General features: G+C 32.8%; 1 protein-coding gene across 1 annotated transcript in view; it reads right to left on the bottom strand.

The window, feature by feature from the left end:
* LOC131853935 (protein kinase C and casein kinase substrate in neurons protein 1) overlaps nt 1-24,021 on the bottom strand; it is a 124,734-nt gene that overhangs the window by 67,513 nt on the left and 33,200 nt on the right. The window lies entirely within an intron of this gene.

Below are 24,021 nucleotides of genomic sequence, written 5' to 3'. Positions count from 1 at the left end.
TATATATAATAGTTAGATGTCACTTTATTTAACAGTTCAATATAAAAACCTTCACTTAAAGCTTATTGTTGACAAACAAAAAAGTAATACGTTTTCGAAGTTGCAATATCAACTAGTAGTAAAATATTTTCCTTTAAAAAAAAATTACTACATCTACTATGAAATCTAATCTATAGCCAGGTAAATAAAACAAGCAGATGAGTCGTAATCAAGTCACGTTGAACAGGTTGTTGCGTCATCGTCAGGCATTAATGAATCTTGCCTCATCGTACAAAAATTCCGCTAAGAATTGTTATGATGAACCTTTACCATAAGCGTAACTTAAGAGGAGTTTAGGATCAAATATCAAAATAAATAGTAATAACGGGTCTGCATACCTTCATCTAATACCAAACTAAACAAATCTTGTACTCGTACTATGGGTACCATATAACTGATAGACATTTATTTTTTATTTTTTATTGGGGGGATTTGGGTTATTGCCAGGTTGGACCTATAGCACTGCGACCTACATAGATGTATTGTGCTTTCCGTTTTCAGAGTTCGATACCTAGATACGTCAGGGACAAGAAATGAAGGATATTCTTAGGAGAGATGGTTTTTATCTCCTCAGGGTAGAGTGTAAACTTTCCAAAGGAGATCTTCGTTTATGCATGAGTACTATTGAGTAGGCTACAACGACAACCACATAGGATGTATACAGGTCTAAGCATCTGACACTAGGTTAAAAATCTCAATAAAAAATATATGTAAAGATAATTATAACATATGAAAAAACTCGGGTTAGTTTTACATCATAACATTGCCAGCGCTGCGGACCTGCAGTGGGCATTCGGCCCCATTCATGTTACTGTGGCGTTTGTGAATGTCAAGTTCAATGTCAGTCCTACATTCATACGACACTCGTACATTTGTTTGCAATGACAATATACATATACACGACCTCGGTGGTCCAGCGGTTATACACCGTCTTACTTCCCTATGATCGCGGGTTCAATTCCTCGCACGATACAAACATTTGTATTCATTGGTATAATTCAGTGTGGTGTTCTGGGTGTTTCCTATGTATTTACAAAACAAAATTAATTTAAGTATTTGTATCAGTTGTCTAGTACCTATCTACTACTACACTCAACTTCGACAAATGGACTATCCAGCACAAAAAGTATTTTTCTATTCGAACCAGTAGTTCCTGAAATTAGCGCGTTTAAACAAACAAACAAAAAAATTAGTCTAGAAGTATAGATTATTTAAACAATATACTATATTCTTATAAGAAAATAATACATCATTAAAAGTTATATCAACCACAAATTTTGATGGTAAACAAACAATAAATACCCAAAGAAATGCAGCATGTGATGCAGCTTGCCCCTGCACCTGCCTCGCCCCCTGTTCCGTTTGTATGTCATTTTCACTGGAATCTCGCGTGTCAACTGTTTGGCGTGTCCATCTAATCACATATAGGCTGAGATTGTTGACCGATGTTGCCACTACAGTGATTTTACCAATAGATATAGTAGATTTTAACTCGCTAAAGTTTATTGGATTTAATGCTTTGATTTCATTATAGCAAATTAAAATAATTCGGTCAGTTTAAAAAATTACAGAAATGTCAACATTAAACGATTTTGTGAACTATTTAAAGGAGTTTTTATCAATAATTTAGGATAGCTTGGTAAATAGTTCCAGATAACTACAACAGTAGTTCAACTTTGTATTTATTTAACGGGATTGGCGTTTAAACATATATAACAGAACACATTAATTACTGAATTATTTTTAGAACAACTTTCCTAAAAACAATAATTTAAAAAAAAAATTCAATCTGTTAAAAGTCGATTTTTTTTTTAATTTGAATAAAGATTTCATCCCATAGTTTAATGATTTCAGAGTCGTTTCCGAAGGTCCAGCAAGTGAGTGGGCCTACTCAAGCTCTGTTAGCAACACTGCAGCCTCAAGACTGTCATCCCACGGATGATATCAGGCAGTAAACAAACGACGCTATTCTATTCATAGACAAATTGAAGGATGCTGTAGAATAGAACGCGAATTGCCGTGTGAGTATTTTTAATGAGCGTTTCGTTTTTATTGATACTTTGGTTTTATACTTAATTCGTTTATTATGCTTTAAAAGTTCAAATATAGTTAGGTTACGTAGTATGATTATAAATTTTACAAAAAACTGTTATATTACATAACTGCAATATTTCGTAACATGTCTGTATCAAATGTAACATATAAAAATAGTCCTTAATACTATTCTATTAATTATAATTTGAATACTTAATTAGAATACAGATATTGTGGTTATTTAAATATAATTTAATGGAGATTGGAGGGACCGAATCCGATTTAAGTTAGGGTTCAAAAGTAAGTAAATAAGCTTTACTGAATTAAATATTCCATAAAGGTTTAACGAGATGCTATCTTTACTTAAGCTCGTTATATTAATTGATAAAAAAATATAATTATAATAGATTTATATTTAATATTAAGTTTATTCTTAGGGTTGTCTTTTCTTATAAATCTATTTTATATACACACATTTCACTGTTCATCATATATACTAATTTCTCTTAATATTACACAAAATAGACTAACATTCTGGTCTTTAAAATTTATAGCATTATTAGATTTATTTTATATTATACCGAAAACCTTTAATAAGCGAACAAAATTATTTAAAACTTGTTCTGTATAATTCCGGTTATATTTAAATATAAGACGCAATGGGAAAATCATTAGGAAAACGCTTAATTAAAACACACTGTGCACAAAATGCTTGCTATCGTGAAAAACAATTAAATGGTAACATGGAAAGTCACTCGTCACTGAATTTCGTACAATATGTCCACTACAATCACTTTTTCTTAGACAAATTTTCAGTTTCTACCGAGGAAACCGATTCTACGACACATAGACACTGAATGATGTGCCCCCAACTGTATGTATTAAAAACAGCACAACCCAGCAAACAGATAAAGACCTTATGAACTGTATTTCGGTGGCATTTGAGGTAAATTTCCGATGGATCGACTGAAAAATCGCTTGTTACAAGTATGCAAACACGACCTTGTAATGTATATGAGGTTGATTCATACAAGCCAGTTAACATATCGGGTGTTTAGCGCGAAACCTATTGTATTACCTAATTGTGACTCGTATTCTAACAATTGGCGTATTTATAGTCCCGAGATACGAGGAGATAACGTAAATTATGTGATGTAATTGCTACCGTACCAAAGGTAAGACTGCACGTAATTAACGGGCATTGTGTAGAATGGTTGTTATTTCATGTCATTTTGGATAGTGTTCGTGTATTTGTTAACGTAAACGCTGATGGGGAACTAGTTGAAAAAGATATAATAAAATCTATCGTCGGTAAATTCATCAGAAATTACCACGCTGACTCGCATGGCAGGTATATTTTGTAAATTCATTATGAGTATGATTATTTATATTGGTGTGATGATTCTCATGTGTATTTTTATACCACGATGATGGCAATCAAACATACGGCCCATGGCGTATGTATATAAAAAAAAACAATGTATTGAAATATTTCTATAAATCGTTTAATACTCATAGTACAAGCTTTAGATGGCACTGTGTGAAACGTCCAAGTCTATTATTATCACCAACATAAAATTATTAAGCGAATTATACGAAATAACTTTGAATTTTTCTGGGGTATGAAATCCGATACCAAGTTAGTCGCCGGAGATGATGCAAGTATCTATTATCTGTCTATCTACATCACGGTTATAGATAAGATAATTCGTTTTTATTGCACAAAAATATTTATTGTCACGAACAGAACTGCGATAACAAGATTGTAGTATGACATACATGTGTAGTACGACAAAATGTAAATTTAACGTAAATGATAAATACCAAAGAGCGTCATGGTTTACTATCCCGACTTACACCCAGAAAGTCGTAGGTTCCATTGTAGAAGACACAAAAACACTTCTTGTGTGAATTTATATTACTATTTATTGGATTTATATTATTTTGTTTCATTCCGCTCCATTAAATAGTGAAATGGACTTCCGCAAAATACCTAATTCGATTAAATAGGAATTTATATTTTTATCTGACTTACCGGTGAACGAACCGCTGATTACATACTAAAAAATATTCCTAGAAACGACGATAAACTCACCTCCTGTTACGTGAATTCAAATATACCACTGAAATGTAGTTACACATCAAATGTTACCATTCACCGTGACGTCTATAATTCACAATGCTTCTAACTACCCCATCTGCGATAACAGTCGTGACATATTTATATTTTATCATAAATACCACACGATCGTACCCCATTACCGGTGTCGTGTATTTTCGATTATGTTTGAACAGCTGTCTTTCTACATTGCTAATACAACTTCCATGCGTTAAAATCATAAAAAAAAATTCCCACGAGAAGAGCCACTGTGTAATTAGACGAACAATTGCTCGATAGACTTGTCTCTGTCTTCCTTTCAATACGGAAAAGAGTTGGCGCGATGGAGACATTATCAATTGGAGATGTACGCAAAAACAAATCAATATCATTTGAACATATCACGATCTATGTCAACTGTAATTGCTTAGAAATCGAAACATTGTAATTGTAACTCTTTACAAGTCTTTAATAATCGCGTGGAAGAATACAGATTACGTTGATGATTAAGCCAATACGTTAAATTTAATTTTACTTTTGAGTTTCAACTACACTTATCACGATACCCTAAGTATCGTGATAAGTTCTAAGTTTAGCAATATTGTATATAGATGTAGTGGAATTCCACTATGTCTAGAAACAACATTTGCTGACATTGTGGAGAAGATTACATACTCCTAGCGTAGAGTTTGATAATTTTATTATCAAACTAGAAGCTAATCACTCTGGTTCGATTGGGTGCTTATAACTGTGTGATTTGTTTATATTAACATAATATTATGCTATCACATCGCAAGTGGTTCAGACGTTTCCATTCCTTATATCAAAATACGTTTTCTGTCTTTCTAATATTACTTATATATTATAGATATATGTATAAAAGTCTCGAGTCAGAGTGTTTGTGATCGAATTACACAAAAACTTTCATAAATACATGAATTTTTTGGTGTATATGTGATAGGTCTGAGAATAGTTAGTAGCAGACTATTTTTATATCTCTCTCGCAATAAAGGTGGTACTATCCAGAAATAATTTATATGGCAAAACTGTTAATAGTATGCGTAAAAATTCTTTGTTCTAAGGTTCTAAGCTAAAAATTGTCAACTTCTCTGCATAACAACGTTCTATAAACTACAAAGAAAGTCTTTGATATAAACTTATTCTGTTAAAACGAATACAAGACAATAATAGAAAGACAAGAAGAGAAATAAATAATGTCATTGTAGAACAGAAATAAACATGTGACACGATCCGCTTTGTAAACGAAATGTGTCCAATGTTAGTTTACATATCCACTTTTCTTGTAGGTTCCATTATTTTAAACATTTATGTTCTGCACTAATTAATGTAGTCTTTATTAATATACTCCGTCCGTATAGTCCGGTCTTGAATCATTCTATCTAAAGTAATAGAAATTTAAAAGTGTCATATTTTACCCGGAACGGTGTAAGGTTTCTCCAGAATTCAGTGACTAATAACTTTAAATGAACTTCAACTATGACCAACTGAAAATCAGTGAAAATCAGAAACCATACCTCCAGAATGATTATTAGTCGTGTTAACATAACATAAATAATAATTCTGGAGTTTATTATTGAATATCAATAATAAACTCCAGAATTATTATTAGTTAATGACATTAACTCTCTGTTGTTGTAAATAATTGTTTTTTTATTTATTTCTATTTCATATTGTTGTTTGTCAAAAATTCTATTCTATTCTATATTCCTTCATTTTTCTTGGTTTAAGCATCCTTAATGAATCTGTTTATTTACAACGAAAAAATATATTGGAAAATATTTGAAATAAAAATTTCTAGAACTGGAATACAGTCGCGAAGACATATATTTAACATTATTTTTATTATTTTAGGTAGAGGTAATAACAGTGTCAATCAGGTTAGCAATCATCTTGTTCGTACAAACATCTAGTAAATAACCTATTTCAGTTTTATAGTCCAGACATCAGACATCTATGTATTATGATTGTAAATCAGACTATCGGGCTGCTTGTACAGATTCAGAAGGACAAACATACAAAATCACTGTTGTAACCCAGTGCGATAAGCACTACGAAGAGCAAATATAGGAGACACCGAGGCCTTGGTTGGTAGGCTATGTTTGCAAACCGACGACGCAATGTTAGTCCATGGTATTAAAGGATTAGTATTGGAATTAAGCTTTGACCATAACACAATTAACATTAAAATCAAAACCGATTAGACTTATCCTCTTAGAGCATAACTTTAAATAAATTCCATGCATCATATAGGTTTATACATTCTTGGTTATAATTCATCATCATCTGCTTCTTCCTTATCCCATTTATTTGTGGTCGGCGTAATATGTTTTTCGCTTCCATTCATCCCTGTTCGCAGTCATCGCGTTATTTACTTCCTTTCTTACCATATCATCTTTCACACAGTCCATCTCTTTGTCGGCCTTCGTCTGCCCTTATAACCATCCACATTCATATGTAACACCTTTCTTAAAATATTATCCTCATTCCTACGCATTACATGTCCATACCATGATAGTCGATTACTCTTCAACCTCTCCTCTTCTCCTCTCTGACACCGGCGCCACTTTCATACTTCCTCTAATGTATTCATTCTTTATCTTATCCATTCTTGTCACACCACACATCAACCTCAACATTCGCATTTCAGTTGCATGCAGTCGTCTTTCATCCATCGCCTTTACGGGCCAGCACTCTGGTTATAATTAATTAATTAATTAAATTAAACGATAGAAATAATGGGGCTTGATCGTAAGCTTGGTCTCCAGGAAGAGCCGCGTAAATGTCGACCCGATATACATAGTTACAATGAAGTTAACCTATTTTATTACCAACTATTGCATCTCTTTTCGAGCCTCGCTTTATAAGAAAGAGAGTAATTAGATATGAGTAGAAATGTAGACGAATGAAAAGAAACACATTACCCCGACATCATAATGACATAAGACAATGACATAAAAAGATACCATACGTTTTAAAAAAATATGATTTACTCCGTGTACGTGTTCTATATCACAACATTTTTTATGGTTTTAGTACAAATTGCTCTCATCAAGTCTATGTTATACTTCAATAATATATAACATACAGTATAAATAATAACTAACGGAATGCCCAACCGGACCTGCTGCAAATAAAATGTTAACATTCTACATAGTTTCACAATAAATTAACTTCGATTAAATTTATAGCGATTTCTTGGCAACTGTGTTGCGAAATTCAGTTGTCAACTCGAGATGCTGAGTAAGAATATTAATATCTTCTTTTAGTTGCGTTCAAATAGTTGCGTTTGCATAGCAAATGATTTTTTGTATCCCAACAAGTTTACGCATATAACAATAATATATCGCTGTAAGTTCATGGAAAATAAAAGAAATAATATTATTAGGTGTTAGCGGTATGATCTATAATCATATGCTAGGGCTTTATTTATATGCGAGTATTGTTGTATATAAGTATTTTATTAATACTTACATACAACAAAACTGGCAGTAATAAAAGTAATTTACAGACAGATAAAGTAATGAAGAACAGTATAAAAAAATTAGTGATCAGAAGTACAATAGTTTAGAAGAATGTCTGCAGAAGAAGCCATTTTTTAGATAGTTTTTCCTGCGCAAACGCAACGCGCCACAGATGCACGATATGCAAGGCGCGCAGCCGCAGTAGGATGACGAGCGCGTCATGGCAGTATGTGCGATGTTATTGCTATGAGTATTAACAGAAGACTTAAACAACGTAATAGAATCCAAAACAGTGATTAGAAGAATTTTTGTTTGTCTTTTTCTGTGCCCTGGTTGTTGATGTAACTTAGAAACGGCTAATCCGCTTATAGTGATATTTCCACTAACGTATAATGGTAAGATTCACTAAAATTTTAATTTTGTTTTATTCCAAAATACAGATAATAAAGTATAAACCTATTATTATGCAAGTATTTATAATAAGTTGTGTATTAATATTCAATTACATTTTAAACCCATTCCGGTTTACACCGGTACGCTTAATTTCGTTTTGTAAATAAAGTTAATGAAAAAAACACTAAATGTCTTTTTTTTGTTACACATTTCCATTGTTGTGCTGCGCATTGTTGTACTTTCCTCTCGAATTTTGTCTGGTAGAGATTGGATTACTGATAAGCACTTCTACTCCACTTATATTTCTAAATTTTTGATTTTTTTTCTCCTATCTCCTTTTATTGGTTCAATAAAGTATAATAAATAAATAAAAAATAATACTATTGATAATTATGCATTTAACTTTAGACTTCGCCGCAGTAACTGCCGCCCACAATTTTACCTGCTTTCGCATTATCTTCAACAAATTTTACTCAAGTATTATTTCTACTCATTCCAACCTGTACTATAAATACGAAGGCTGATAAAACGGGCGAGACCGTAAGTGTATTATTGTCAGATTCATTAAGTAACAAGAAAGCTAGATATAGCGAAGTTTACGAGACTTTGCAAGTTTCAGACTGGTATTTAATGCAATGGCCCAATAACTACGACTCCCTGCAGACATCGTAAGTCGTATCCAGAGACAACTATTCTTGTCTGAGAAACAAATTAAAACTTGTAGTCTTGTACATAAAGTTTTCTATTAATTTAATAGTTTTGTTATATAAACATACCTTAGTAATAAACTTTAGTATTTATATTATAAATGGGAAAGTATCCAATTATTGAACAGTTTAGAATAAAGCCTTACTGTTGATGGTCATAGGTTCGATTCCTTGCACGGTACAAACATTTGTATTCCTAAGTATGCTTCTTTATATGGCTTGCTCGTTTTCTATAGATATTAAGTATGTATTTATGAGTTGTTTAGTACCCAACACAAGCTCTACTTAGTTTGGAACTAGATGGCGCTGTGATTGTCCTGAGTTATTATTGTTTATCTTTTCGCGCTTATATTGGTGAATAGATAATAATAAATTTTGGCGTGAAGATAGATTATATTACGAAAACGGATATGCCTAATTTTATCTTTAGAAAAGTCACGATAAAACATTCTTTTCTATAGCATAACGAGCAAATGTGCTTGCTGCATACGTGATGTTTAGTAATTACCTACATGCATTAGCACCCACAAACCACGGGAACTGCAGATGAGTTGCATGCCTTTAAAGGGATAGAGGAAGGAATTAGAAAAGAGATAGGAGGATGGAGGATGGGCGCCCGGAAACTAGAATCACTAAACGACATACAAATAACATTTAACGACTGGGAATTACAAATGAGTTGCATGCATGCCTTATAGGGGAAGGATATGGAAAAAGAATAGAAAGTAAGAAGCCCCTGGAAACTAGAATCACCAAACGAAACGCAATTATATTTAACGACGGTATTTTGAAGAAGTGTAGTATTCTGAGCGGGGCTTATTCCTCCTGCACAACCACGGGTGATTATACAGCGTGCTCCACCGTGCTTTACAAAGCGAACACTGCAATCCTGTAGGACACTACAACAATGATGACCACGGCCAGGGTTCAATAGTGAAACTAGAGATCGTAACGGTTCCGGTGATGCGCGCACTAACACGATTTCGCCTCACCAACAAATAGTCCACCGGAACATAATTGGCAATCGCAGATACGCAACACCCGAAACAATTAAGGATTGTTTTCGAAAACCTTAATGCGATCACGAGGTCTTTCTAATGTTGCACACAAAAGCGTTGGATTAATTAAAGGTATATCCGATAGACGTAGATGGAGATAAATGATGCATATACCTAACTCATTTAGGAAGACAGCTGAGGGTACGAGGTACGATAGGGGTTATATACATAAACACGTACAGTACATTTCTATTGTATCTACTTTCGTAAACAATTGTTCAAAAAGCATTGTAATATTTACTCTAGAATACAAACACATTAGAAATGTATATAAAATAAAAGCAAATACTTAATAATCATACATTTCAGAGAATTTTATACTAATAAACAGTCAAGCAGTTTAAAATATTTACCAATACGAATGTTTGAAATTTATCCTTATTTAACATATCTTCACGTCGGTTATTCCAGATGGGATGATCATAAACATTGTCACCTGTAGACTTTATTATTGAGAAATGAACGCTATTTATTAATTCATGAATTTCAACGACAACTATCACATTTGTACATAATACTAGCGACTCGCCCCGGCTTCGTACGGGTTCAATATAGATGCTAGTATTGGAGTGACTCATACTGGATGAAAGTACAGCTCGCCAGCCGTTCTGCATCAGCTTTTTAAAACTCTGAGAATCAGCTAAGACTTTCATTTTAAAGCTATGATTCGTATAACATTCCCAATGTAAACATACAAAAATATGGTAATTACTGTTACGATCATATTACAAATCTTTAAATTTATCAGCTTTTCGGTATAATTATACACATATAAACCGTCTTCAAGAATTACTTTATCTACTACTGAAAACTAGCTTAAACTCCGTTGCATAGTTTAAAAGATCTAAACGTAGTAATAGCGGGACAAGTTTGTTATAGACTATGTTTAAATATATGTATACCATTCTACAATTATTTATTTATTTTTAATCATTATTGCACTCTAAAATGTATCTATTTGTACACTTACAACAATTTATATTAAATTGGAAAACACGTTCAAAATAATAAGGTAACTTGTTTGTTATCAATTTTCTATTCCGTTCATAAATCAAAACTTCGCATATATCGCCTATTACGTACTTCCTGGATATTCCTGTTTCCTGTCCTAATTAGGAGAAATATTAAAAGAGGATATCGCTACTGAAGCTGTATCCTTAGGAAATAATTAACATTATATCAAGATTCGTTAATTACTAATTATCTAGTCTTGTCAATAGGATGTTACATTGTTTTGTACCAATAATCTATAATATAATAATCGCGAAAGTTTGTGAGTATGGATGGATGGAAGGAAGGAGGTTTGTTACTCTTTCAGGCAATACCTACTGAATGGATTTTAATGAAACATTACAATATTTTTTTATTGGAGTTTTGAGCTGTTGTCAGGTGCCTAGAATTACAGCACTGCGACTTACATAGCCTATCCGACCTACATCTATTGTGCCTGTACATTTTCAGAGTTCGCTACCTAGACTCGTCAGGGACAAGAATTGATGGATATTCTTTGGAGCGATAGTTTTTATCACCTCAGTATAGATAATAACTAATATAGGTTATACAGGGTATAGATTTCACGTGGATGAAACCGCGAGCACAGGTATCAACTCACATGTCAATTCTTTTGTAAAAAAAAAAATTCCTTAAATACAATCAACAAAAACAAACGGTTACCAACGACTTTCTATGACTTTGTAATAAATAAAAGATACTTATTTCTAGCCTGATGATACAAAATACGCCAATCGTTATTAAGATCAAGTAAGCCATTTAGTTGTCAAAGATACAGTTTCGCATTTCTAATATTACTATGCATTTGTCATTTAATGTAATGAAGTGTTACTCCCATAAATAAAACTGCTACTCGTTGCAGTCGATTCAAAAACCTGTACAATTAATGCAGTTTTATTCTAAGCTCACGGAATGCCGCCCCGACCTGCCCCAAGGAAGGCATTACATGGTCGTCCCATAACTTAGCCTGTGGCACCCTTGTCTCGATTTATAGCGCCTGGCCGCCATCCCACGCTTAATAATAGTCAATGCTATCACACGCTTTATAAGAGCCCTTTCTTTTTGTATCTTTATAAGTATTTTATAATGTTAGCCACATAAATGAATATTTTTTCGTCTTTTCTATGTTTTCACTTAGGGTCATTACTTCGATTTGAATTGGAGGAATGGCAGGAAAGGATGAGAATGAGAATATCATACAATTTCTGTACATAGTTATAATATTAATGTTAAAATGTACAATCGTAAGTTTTTAAAATTTCATAAAATACATTTGTTTAAATAGTAGCAAGCAAATTTCTTATTCGTTGCTGAATCTGCATACCGAATGGTTGGTACAACAAAAAAATACAAAATATTCAAAAGTGCACAAATTAAATTTATTTAAACAAATATTACTCTATTTCAACAAGGTAGACTTTCTTAAAGTTGTCTCCACCTCAGTCTGACTGATTTTTTAGCTGTTTCTATTGTCGGATGTAGCCTACTCGGGAAGGGCAACACATGAATGGTATCCTGGGCGTCACATGGTAACGTGTATTCATGCATAATATATACGCGACGGTTACCGTTAACCATCAGGTGGGCCGTAAGCTTATTTGTCATTCCACTTAGAAAAAAATATATATTATAAACACCCCGCAGGTAGGCCACTACAATCGCCCGCCGCGCCCGTTACTAAAGTCGAGATTATGTAACATATTTCATATTAACATGTAAGTTTTTCACAACTTTCTATTATACAAACTGTAAATAGATAACAACACCGGTTTTCCGTTTATTTTCCCAACGTTTCCATACTAATGGGAGAAACTTATTTAAATTAAATATTGAAGTATGGTGTTAGAGCGGGCGGAATGACCAACGGTATCTAATAAAATTATATATAATCTGCGTATAATTATAAAGCAAAGTAGGAAGTTTAGCTTTAGTGCGGCCGCTCATTGAGATGGGCGTGCGTATTTCGTTTGGTAGGATGTAACTTTTTTTTAGATATATCGGCTCAGATAAATTTCATGTACAGTTATAGATATAAAAAATTAAATTGCATAAAATATAATTACTTTATAATAATAAGTCACGAAACCAAGACATCTAGTCGTAACGGAGAATTTTTTTGTAAGTTATTCCAAACAAACAGACATACGAGATATTCTGTGATGTGCGTAATACTGCTAATGTTTATAGACGACACAACAGCTACTATTTACCATCAGGTGGGCCGTCAGTTTGTTTACCATTCTAGTGAAACAAAAGGTTTTATTAGAAAGCAATTTTGTATAGTCATTTGCGTAGGTACCAGAGTCTAATCTAGTTCTGCCATCATATTTACGAGTTTTAAAGGTATTCGACAGCCTCGGTAGTCTAGCGGTTTACCAAATCGCTTTACTTCCGATGATCGGAGGTTCAATTCCTCGCACGGTGCAAACATTTGTGTGAGTTTGAAGCATGAGTATAGTTGTTTGTATCCATCTTGGCGATTTCTATGCATATTATGTATGTATTTACAAAAAAAAAATCTAAGTATTTGTAACGATTGTCTAGTACCCACAACACAAGCTCTGCTTTCCGTGTGATTGGATGACGCTGTGTTAATTGCCCAGAGTTATTTATTTATCTATACATATAAATAAAATTGGAGTGTCTGTTTGTAACATTAAAATAACCTTTTTTACTACATGCATATGAATATAAATACGGTACATACATCAAATAACATTTTTTACAATTTTTGTCTGTCTGTCGGTCTGTTTGTTCCGGGTAATCTCTGAAATCGCTGGATCGATTTTGACGGGACTTTTTTTGGCAGGTAGCTGATGTAGTAAGGAGTAACTTAAGGTACTTTTACTTTAAAAAATTAAAGTTAAATTCCACGCGGACGAAGTCGCGGAAACAGCTAATATGGCTGTGATTTTACAGGGTCTACGTTTAGGAATCCTTAGTGCTTCTAACATGCCACTGAAGTCACATTGTAAACTTTTAAACGGTAGTGCACTTGTATATATCGTCATCATCATGACACGAACCGCGTGAAATTTATAGCCTATATGATATTCTGATGTATAAGCTACTTATATTACTGTAGTTTCATCAAAATTCGCGTAGTAGTTTTTGCGTGAAAGAGTAACAAACATCTATGCATACTCACAAACTTTCTCGTTTATAATATTAATAATAAAATTATTGAAATTAAAAAGTCAAAATAATTAAGATAGTGACAGTGACAAATCAGTCAACTTTATCATAAGAAAGTGTAGTAATGAGAGGAAATAAACATTAAGAAATAGGCACGTAATAAAATAATTATAGGCGGCACCAAACAAGCGCATTGTTGGACGCGCACACCGTTCACCGTTACGCCTATTGTTTGCACTGTCGCAATGGTGCGGTGTGTGTGACAAGCTGAGATGTAGCGGGCGCGATAAGCGGAAAATATTTTGTTAGCCGAAATTTCATTCTAACCATTATTTTCATTTAACAGTGTCAAATATTAAAAATGCATGTTTATATTTTGATCTATGTTAATAGATAGTAAGCTACGCTATAATATATCCCATCGCAACAATTTTCTATATATTTTTTGTATGCAGAATTAACATAGAAAAAATATTATTTAATTTCTGAATCTATTTTACGTAGTTTGTTATAATTTTTATTCAAAGCTTAACGTTATCCAACACTAGTTGTTTCCCGCGTCTTATGAAAATTTATTATGAATTAATTTTCTAAAACAAATATAACCTAAGTTACTTCTTATCTATGATATCTACCGAGTAGTACCTAGAATTATATGTATCATCTACCCAAGGCATACAAAGGCATATTTAAGTTTCATTTATATTAAGAAAAGATTATAACATGTCACACAAAAATTTACTTGTCAAATTGCACTATTATTGTTATTGTAAGCATTAATATTATTTTATCACTTTGACATTATTTAACACAGAAATGAGTGAGTCATAATTCATTTTTATGAGTCGTATATAATAGTTGATTTATCAATAAAACAGCCAGTAAGTAGTAGTAAGTTTTTAATTCTATACCAAAATAAATACGAATTCTTTATTTATTTAAGTATTTTTTCTAATAAACCAACAACGTATTACAAATAAATAATATGTTCTTAAAAAGAAGTCCAATTAAAGGTTTTCGCACAATTACAACATTAAGTATTAAAATCCTAAAGGTACAGAATATTTTATAAATTTTACTTAGCGCGCTATGGAGATTCACTTAAATAAATAAACTGTATGGCAATCAAAGTGTACAACAATCTTACAAGAGAGATTAGATAACTGAGATTTCATACACTGTTCAAACGCAAACTAAAAAATTGTAGGTCGCCTGTAATTTTTAATGTCCAAGAATATTTGAGTAAGAATACTTTCACATAATTTACATGCCTGGATGACAAATATTGCTGATCAATAATATTTCATGTAACATCATATCAACTGTACCCATATTTCGCAAATAAATTATTTCATTTAATTTCAATATATTTTCAAGTATTATTGTTGTATGTACGAGATGACTGCGAACGGGGATGAGTGGAAGAGAAACACATATTACGCCGACCACAAATAAATGGGATAAGGAAGAAGCAGATGATGATATTGTTGTATGTATCCACAAGTTTAGTTTATTTTACTACATTATAAGATGTTTACTACATTATGCATTTAAAATAAAACAGTTAATATAACCGACTTAATTCTAATATCCGCTCAGCTTATCACTATGGCCTATAGTCGCCTTTAACAAGGGCTGTCTACTTGTGCTAAAAGAATTACCTTCACGCACTAACGAGATTATACCTTACTGGGAATCATTACCACATTTGTGTCATGACACTGTTGAATCAGTAAATTGATTCTGAGAACAATAGTGTCTCCAGTAGAAAGAGTATGATTATATATTTATAATTTTCAATAAGAGCACATGCTATGGGAAGGAATCAATAACCATAGCACAGAAGAGAATAATTAGGAGAAGAAATTATACACATTTAGTAGTAAGAATACAAGAAACAAAAGGTAATTTTATATAGTAAAACAGGTTTTAACACGAATAATTGTATGGTAAATAAGGACATTGCGTCGCTAATAATCCAGTCATCTCGTGACCACAGCTGTTGCAATCTAGTCGAAACTTCTAAGAGGTTTTTTCGTCTTCTAACCCGTTTCTATATTAACTAGACGGAAAAAGCGAGACTAATAATAAGTATAGCAAATTATAAGTTCTTTGTATATGTTTATTCTTCCATTCATCCCTGTCATTTACTCCCTTTCTTGCTATATCATCTTTCATACAGTCCATACATCTCTTTTTCCGCCTTCCTCTGCCCTTATAACCATCCACACTATTCTTGGTGAATTTGTCACGATGGGCTAATTGACCTGACCTCATGCTCATCATTAGCGCAGGCGGGTGCACCATTCCATTATCATCCATAAAAAAAAACTATCCACACTCTGAAAGTCCTCTCCGCTGACAGTTAAGAAATAATACCCAAATATCAACCATAAAGTATGATGGTTTAAAGTCCACGTCCAAATCCACGTGGAATAAAGTGATAAATATCCATAAGTTCAGACAATATTTGGTAATAGCATTCAATAATGTATGCTACTATTGTGAGTACGATGTCGGGAACTGTTGGACAATCTAGTGACAATAGTTGAACAAACTACTTACATTTAAAATGACATCACTGTACTCCAGTCTATTTGTAACCGCGGTTAGTGAAACATCACAAAATAATTCGATTATCACTTCTTTTGTATAAACACTGAACTAACTGCGGTTATTAAATACTAGCTGCACCCGCGACTTTGTCCGCGTGGTATAATGACCTTGACCAAATAAAGAAAAAAATATTTAATAATCTAACCAAAAATCCGAAAATAATAGTTTCATCATTCTAGCTTCAAAAATGAGGAATTTCCATATAAAATTTCATACTAATTTAATTTACCCCTTTAAAGGTAACATTTTTACAAACTTTGAATGTGAAAATTTTCACCAAACTAAAATATAAATTTTAAGCTTCCAGCTTTAAAAATGACGATACTTCCATACAACCTTTCATTCCCCCTTACAACCCTTTGCGAAAAAAGGGTTCTAAGGGGAGATCCATTGATCCCTTGGGAGAATCCTTTTTTCGCATTCAAAAGTAGCCTATGTCCTTTCTCAGGGTCTAGACTATCTATGTAACAAAATTTCATTTAAATAGGTTCATTAGTTTTGGCATGAAAGACAGACAGACAGACAGAATTACTTACGAATTTATAATATTAGTAAGGAAGTAAGGATAAATTATAGGGAGTGTACCTAAATATACGTTCCCCATAATATTTTATATGATATAATAATATGTCCGTTGTATAACAATAATTGTGTGTCATTGTTTTTTATGGTCACCCTCACTATCATAGCTTTTTGTCTGAAAAGTTAATTATATGTAGGGTACTTAAATATAGTTGACAGCCTCGGTGATCTAGTGGTTTAGCATATCGCTTTACTATCCGATGGTCGCGGGTTCGATTCCTCGCACGGTACAAACATTGGTATTCATGAGTATAATTGTTCGTATTGGTCTGAGTGTTTTCTATGTATAATATGTATTTATTTACAAAAACAAATGCATCCATGTATTTATATCAGTTGTCTAGTACCCATAACACATGCTCTGCTTAGCTTGGGACTAGATGGCGTTGTGTGAATTGTACTGAGATATTATTATTATTATATAGTTAGTCTATATATGTATGTAAACTTCAATATTCACATTAAAACAACTCTTAAGTCTAAACGTGGTTTAATCCATAATAATGTCAATTATACAAATGTCTAGTGTAGGGAATTCCCGATAATATAATTCAGGTCATCGTGGTATCTGGGCGTTGTGGTTTGCTCAATTCTAATATGACCGTCCCTAAGGATATATCAGTCACTTTAATATTCGGTTCTATTTCCATTTCACATTGAGAGAGAGAGAGCCTAGTTTGTGATGTTTCGACCTAGATCAGACTCTAGACTCTCACAAGGAATAACTTGTAAGTTTGAATTTTATGTTATATATATTATTCATATTCATATTATTTGACGACCTCGGTGGTCCAGCGGTCTAGTACACCGCTTTACGACCGATGGTCGCGGGTTCGATTCCTCGCACAGTACAAACATTTGTATTCATGAGTATGATTGTTTGTATCGATCTGGGTGTTTTCTATATATAATATGTATGTATTTACAAAAAAAAAAATAACTATGTATTTGTATCAGTTATCTATAATAACACAAGCTTTAGCTAGCTTAACTTGGGTCTAGATGGCGCTGTGTGAATTGTCCTAAGATTATTATTATTATTATTGTTTATATATGAATATATGTTGCTAATATATTATTTATCTTTACATAATATAATTTAATGCCGTTTTGTAGCAATGGCTAGAGTGATTCAAGAGGAAGCTTTATATGTATAATACATGCGTATTATAGTATAAAACAGATATTGTATGTTTTCTTGTGAACATTAAAATAAAGATTATTATTATTTCACATTATATCTTGGAGCGAAACTCGAATTACTTTAGTCGTCAACTGATTACAACAGAATGTTACATTCAAATCTATTTACATATTTGAAGATGTTCATTTTCATTCTAGATGAAGTGTCATGAATCAAATTTTTCTGTTCTAATATGACCATCCCTCGGCATATACCAGGCTGAGTTCTGCAAATATTTTCCCTTCAGAATGCTCTTGCAGCGAATCTCTGATCTTTAGTCTTGATAGCTCGCTGGGTGACTCGGAAAACGTAATTTTACATTCAAATCAAATGGACATTCATATTTAAATGTATTTTACTCTAACCGTAAACGCTTTCAAAAGGCCATTGTCGTTATTTAAACGATTTTCCGCTACCAGCGCGAACTATACATGTATTTGAGTTTAGTTATTTGTTAAATTATTCATGGACGCTGTTTTAAAAGTGTATTGTAATGTTTCACGGTCCATCGGTGGTCAAGGGCAGAGCGTTTGTAAATGAAACGTTAATGAAAGGAAAAACTGTTTTGTGCGTATGATCTCGTAATAAAAAGCAGATTGACATCGGTACTACAGATTTAATTGTTACACTTAAGTGACCTCGTACGAACGAGTGCAGTGGGGCGATGAAAGTGAGTGAAACCTATTTGATTCCAATAGAAACCCATGTGTTATGAAATAAATATTACCAATATTAAATTTAGTATTACTATTATTGCGATTAATTCATTCTATTATATATCTATACTATTGTTATATAGTTTGGTTCCCTTTTAAGTACTCGACTTAATTAATTTTCATTTAAAATTTTGTTAGAAATGTGTTTTGTTTACAATTATGTACAGTAAAAGTCTCAGTTACAAATACAGCGCTAGGATTAATAACTAAATATATACAATAAATTTTTGTAACAACAGTACATAGACAATACAGTAATTCCCAAGAATAGTAATATTAAATGAAACCACAAAATGGTGTAGCATGCTAACAACTAGATTAAAGTCTTATATTAATGATAAATACCACGTCAATAATAGACTATATGGACAGATACTATAACTTAATAGAATGAAGTTCCAAGAAAGAAAGAACTAGGATATATCTCAGGATATATCTCGGTCAATGAATACAGATATCGTTGTACAATACACTTAACATCGCCGGACATCAATGAGTTTATAACAGCAATCAAGTAAGGATATTTCGTAAGAAGTTTTCCGTGTCTCCCATGTAAATTAACATACAATCCGTTCGTATAATATTCGACAAGTTTGACTCACACACTTTCCACACATTGCTTCATTATGACTCTTATGAGTTGTTGGTCATCATTATGATATTTTTCGATGTAGGTTATTTCTTAACAAACAATGGCGTACAAGTTGATGATACACCTGTAAGTAAGAACCATTTATATATATTTATAGACTTCATACGTCAGACTGACTACGAGAACCACGTAATGGAAAGTTGTAAATACAGAAGAAAAATCAAAGAGATCTATGACTATTTGTCTAAAAGTAAGTTTTAAATGTTTCAACTAACCTGAAAAAGTTATATATTATAGTCCACGAGAATCGAAGCCAACTTTGAAACCAAAATTTCTTTATTAATGTACATTTGGAAGAATTCATGGAATTAATTTTCTTATCTTTGGAACATTAATATTTAAATTTATTGGTCATAAAGACTATTTTAGATGAACTACAATAGCATTAAGCAACTTCACCCACCTGTGAAGATTTACTACATGCGTTAATGTTAGGCCCTCAGCGAGAGAGGATTATTAAACTAAAGGGTTATAGAAAGAAAATCGAACTTTAATAATAATAATAATATATTTATTTTTCTCCACAAAACATACTTAATATAAAGTGATGCAGAGCCTTTGGGGCATGTAAAATTGCATGAACAGCAACGTAAATACAGATTTGTGGAGAACTGGTGCCTGTATCTAGGTATCCGAAGAACCTATGTCACGGGTCACCAGGTCTTAAGTGTACCTCTATTAGATCTTAAGTGCTAAAATGTATATGTACATTTAGAAGAAGGATACGGTTACTATATTCAAAGATAAGCAGAATTTTACGTAGTGAAAAACAATATAATTTAGAGGTATGTGAAAAATATAAAAGTATCCAACAGAGAAAGAGTATGTATGGCTGGGTATATGACTATGACGAGCGTAAAATAGCATTTTAGCTCCATTATTATTGTAAAACTTAACATTCCACGAAGAAGTAATGACAAGTTTTTGCTTTATCATTGCGCGTGTCGATTTAAATTCCAGAGCACTCATACTATAATCTGAGCACGTTACTCACTAAGTATGAATAAATTACTGTATTTTTAGTAACACCTCTTTCTCGGGGGTCTAGCGGTTTAGCACACTGCCTCACTTTCCGAAGGTGGTGGTTTCGATTTCGACACAATACAAATATTTGTATTAATGACTAATATGACTATACATATTTGTAATGGACTGGGTGTTTTCGTATTACATTTTGTCTTTATTTATAAAAGATCTCCATTCCGACCAATACCCTGTTTCTTTCTAGCAGAAATTCCCTATCTCATGACAGTCTAAGCAGAGGATTGAATCCTTAGCTTTCACACTAAAATAGTATCAGTCAAATAGACGTTGATCTCCTGCTTCGTAAGTAATATAGCAGGATTGGAGAGCCTTCGGCATTCGTCGCTCTTTCATCCCAAAAACTGTAAAGGCTGTATATATACAACAGTTCCAAAAAGGTAATAAATACATTTAATACCCTTTAATATATACTAGCAGATTGCTGTGGCTAAGGTTCTTAAACAAAATAATATTACGACTATAAATTGACCCGTAGTATATCCTATCCTTCAAGTTGGATCATATTGCACACAATGTGCAAATCACATTTGCCATCGGTTCAGTAGTTTAGGAGTCCATCGCGGACAAACAACGTGACAAGTAATTTTTCTATATAAAGAAGATATATATATATATAACGTTTCTAGAATTCATAGTAGGTATATACTGTGCTTAGTTTCAGACCGTATGGCATTGTGTGAGTTCTCCAGATTATTTATTTTAAAACAGCTGCATAAGTGGGCCACGCGTGGGCGCTACGAAAGTGACTTTAATGGCACAGTGAACCTGTTGTGTACTTTTAATAAAAATGCTAATCGGTTCGAATCGGAATTCGGCCCTATGACTTTCCCTTCAATGCAGCATACATTTTCGTAAGATTAATGAATAAATCTGAATTATCCTAACTAATATAAATGTGAAAGTGAGTCTGTTTATTGCGTTTTACGTGTTCATTTCTCAATAAATTATTATAAAATTTGACATATAGATAGTATTCGAAATGTAGAAGGACGTAGATTAGTTTTTTCTCCTCATATCTATAAATATTTTTACAACATTTTAAAAAATGGCTACATTTTATACTTAATTTCATTACAAAAAAATTCAAAGATTAAAATATTTCTAGGTAGTTGTGATTCAGTTTATAATCTCATTACTATTCCAATTACTTTTCAAAAAGAAATGTCATATTGTAATGTTATAAAGAATGGTAACTACTTAAAAACTTCTAAAGAATTGCACTTACCACTTATGCACACTATAAAGAGTGCTAATTTGTGTATGTATACATAAAATCAGCTATATAGCTCTAGCTACCTAAAACATCTGCACAAAAGGCCTGTAATATCTGTGACATTTTGTAGAATATAAAATAGAGTGATTCCGGTGATTACCTACCTGATTATATGTACATATATACATGTACTTCATTCAACGTGGCTGACAACCTAAACTAATCATTACTTTATTACAAACATTTAAAAATCCTATATATTTTGCTGTTACTGTATATTTTCTTCTAAAGACACAGGAAAGGATAATAAACGTAAGTACATAACATCATCTCGAGAACGGCATTCAATACTAACGGTAAACGTTGAACCTACGGTGCGCGCGCGCAATCCCGATTTAGGATCGATGAGGCGTTTGCGTAGTATCCGCTTATACCGGTCCGCAGTTCCAATCCTACACATTAAATAACAATAAGCCTAGACCATTCTCATAGCGATATCTAGTCCCGAGCTATAGAGAGCTTGTGTTATGAGTACTGGACAATTGATACGTTTTATTTCTAAATTAACACATAACTAGCTGATCCCGCAAATGTTGTTTTGCCATATAAATTAAAATTGCTAATAAAAATAGAGGTTGACGCTAGAAGGGTAAAAAATTACGGTTGTAAGTATTTTTTAATCCCACATTATAAAAAAAATAAAATTTGTCTAAAAAATAAATGTTAGGGATGAAATAGTACCCTTATCACGTAGGCGTATGAAAAATAGATAGTAGCCGATTCTCACAACCACTTAAAAATAAAAAGTAGGTAAGGTAAGTGATAAGGGTACTATTCCATCCCTAACATTTATTTTTCCCACACCTGCTGAATATGCATATAAATTTCATAAAAATCGTTCAAGCCATTTCGCAGGAGTTGGAGGAGGAGCAGGAGGACAGCAGGAGGAATATACTTAATAAAAATACCCAGATCAGGGGGAAAAGGATTGTTAGTAAGATGAACTAATAACTCCATCGCTAGCAATGTACCAAGTCAGGTTGACATCTACGCGAATCCTTTGGAAACCATCCCTGATGTCATGTTCATTTTATTAGCCTCCACTGGTGCCCGGCCAGCGTAGACCGTTAGGGCAGGCGGGTGCACCATTCCATAATCATCCATTAAAAGAATTGTATTGGTCTGGGTGAAACACCCAGACCAATACAATTATACTCACGAATACAAATATTTGCATCGTGCGAGGAATCGTACCAGCTAATATCGGAAGTAAGGTGGTATGCTAAACCGCTAGATCATCGAGGCTGTCATAGTTATTTTAGAATTTATGTATTAATATTAATAACCACACTACACTACCGTTGTTTTTAAGCTTGTCTTGCTAAAATTGGTATTTTGACGGTACATTTTTATATATTTGGTAGTGAAAGCAAAGACGTGCCGGCAAGGTAGGCGTTTGATCTTCTTTATCGCTGAGATTTACTGTATATTAACTGTAATATAATTCGTGTGGTAACAGTGGAATTATGATGTGTCACCACTCATTTTCGACAGCAGTATGTCTTGTAAGTCCAATTTCAATATCAATTTGAATCCAACCTAATTTTGTAACTTTCTTTTATAACTATTGTACAATAAACCAAACAAATTGAACACAATATCAGTTAGTTCATTGTTTGATCACGAAGTATGACATTAATATGTTCTCAATGCGTGATTTAAGGAGAAAATGTACAAAACTGTACATTTCAATTTCGATCGATCGGAATTCATTTCAATCGTAGACGGCACGGTGCAACGTGTTCTATTTCAATTATATTTTTTATTAGATTTTTTAAATCGATTGTGTATAGTATGTGTTTTACTTTTACAAACAAACATAAATAAACGTTTCTAGAGATTCCGTCAATTCTGTTATACATTATGTAACAAATCTCATATATCAACGTGTACAATACAACAATTACGATTAATGCAGGTGGAGATGAAGTATTATCCAATACTATATATGTTATCATTAAATACCACCTGATAGATGAACAATCGATATACACAAGG

The sequence above is a fragment of the Achroia grisella genome, unplaced genomic scaffold (assembly GCF_030625045.1).
Source record: "Achroia grisella isolate CSIRO2021 unplaced genomic scaffold, CSIRO_AGI_Agris_v1 utg918, whole genome shotgun sequence".
In the NCBI taxonomy this organism is placed as follows: Eukaryota; Metazoa; Arthropoda; class Insecta; order Lepidoptera; family Pyralidae; genus Achroia; species Achroia grisella.
Note: the sequence above shows the minus strand (reverse complement) of the source record. Positions and strands in the feature narration are given on the sequence as shown.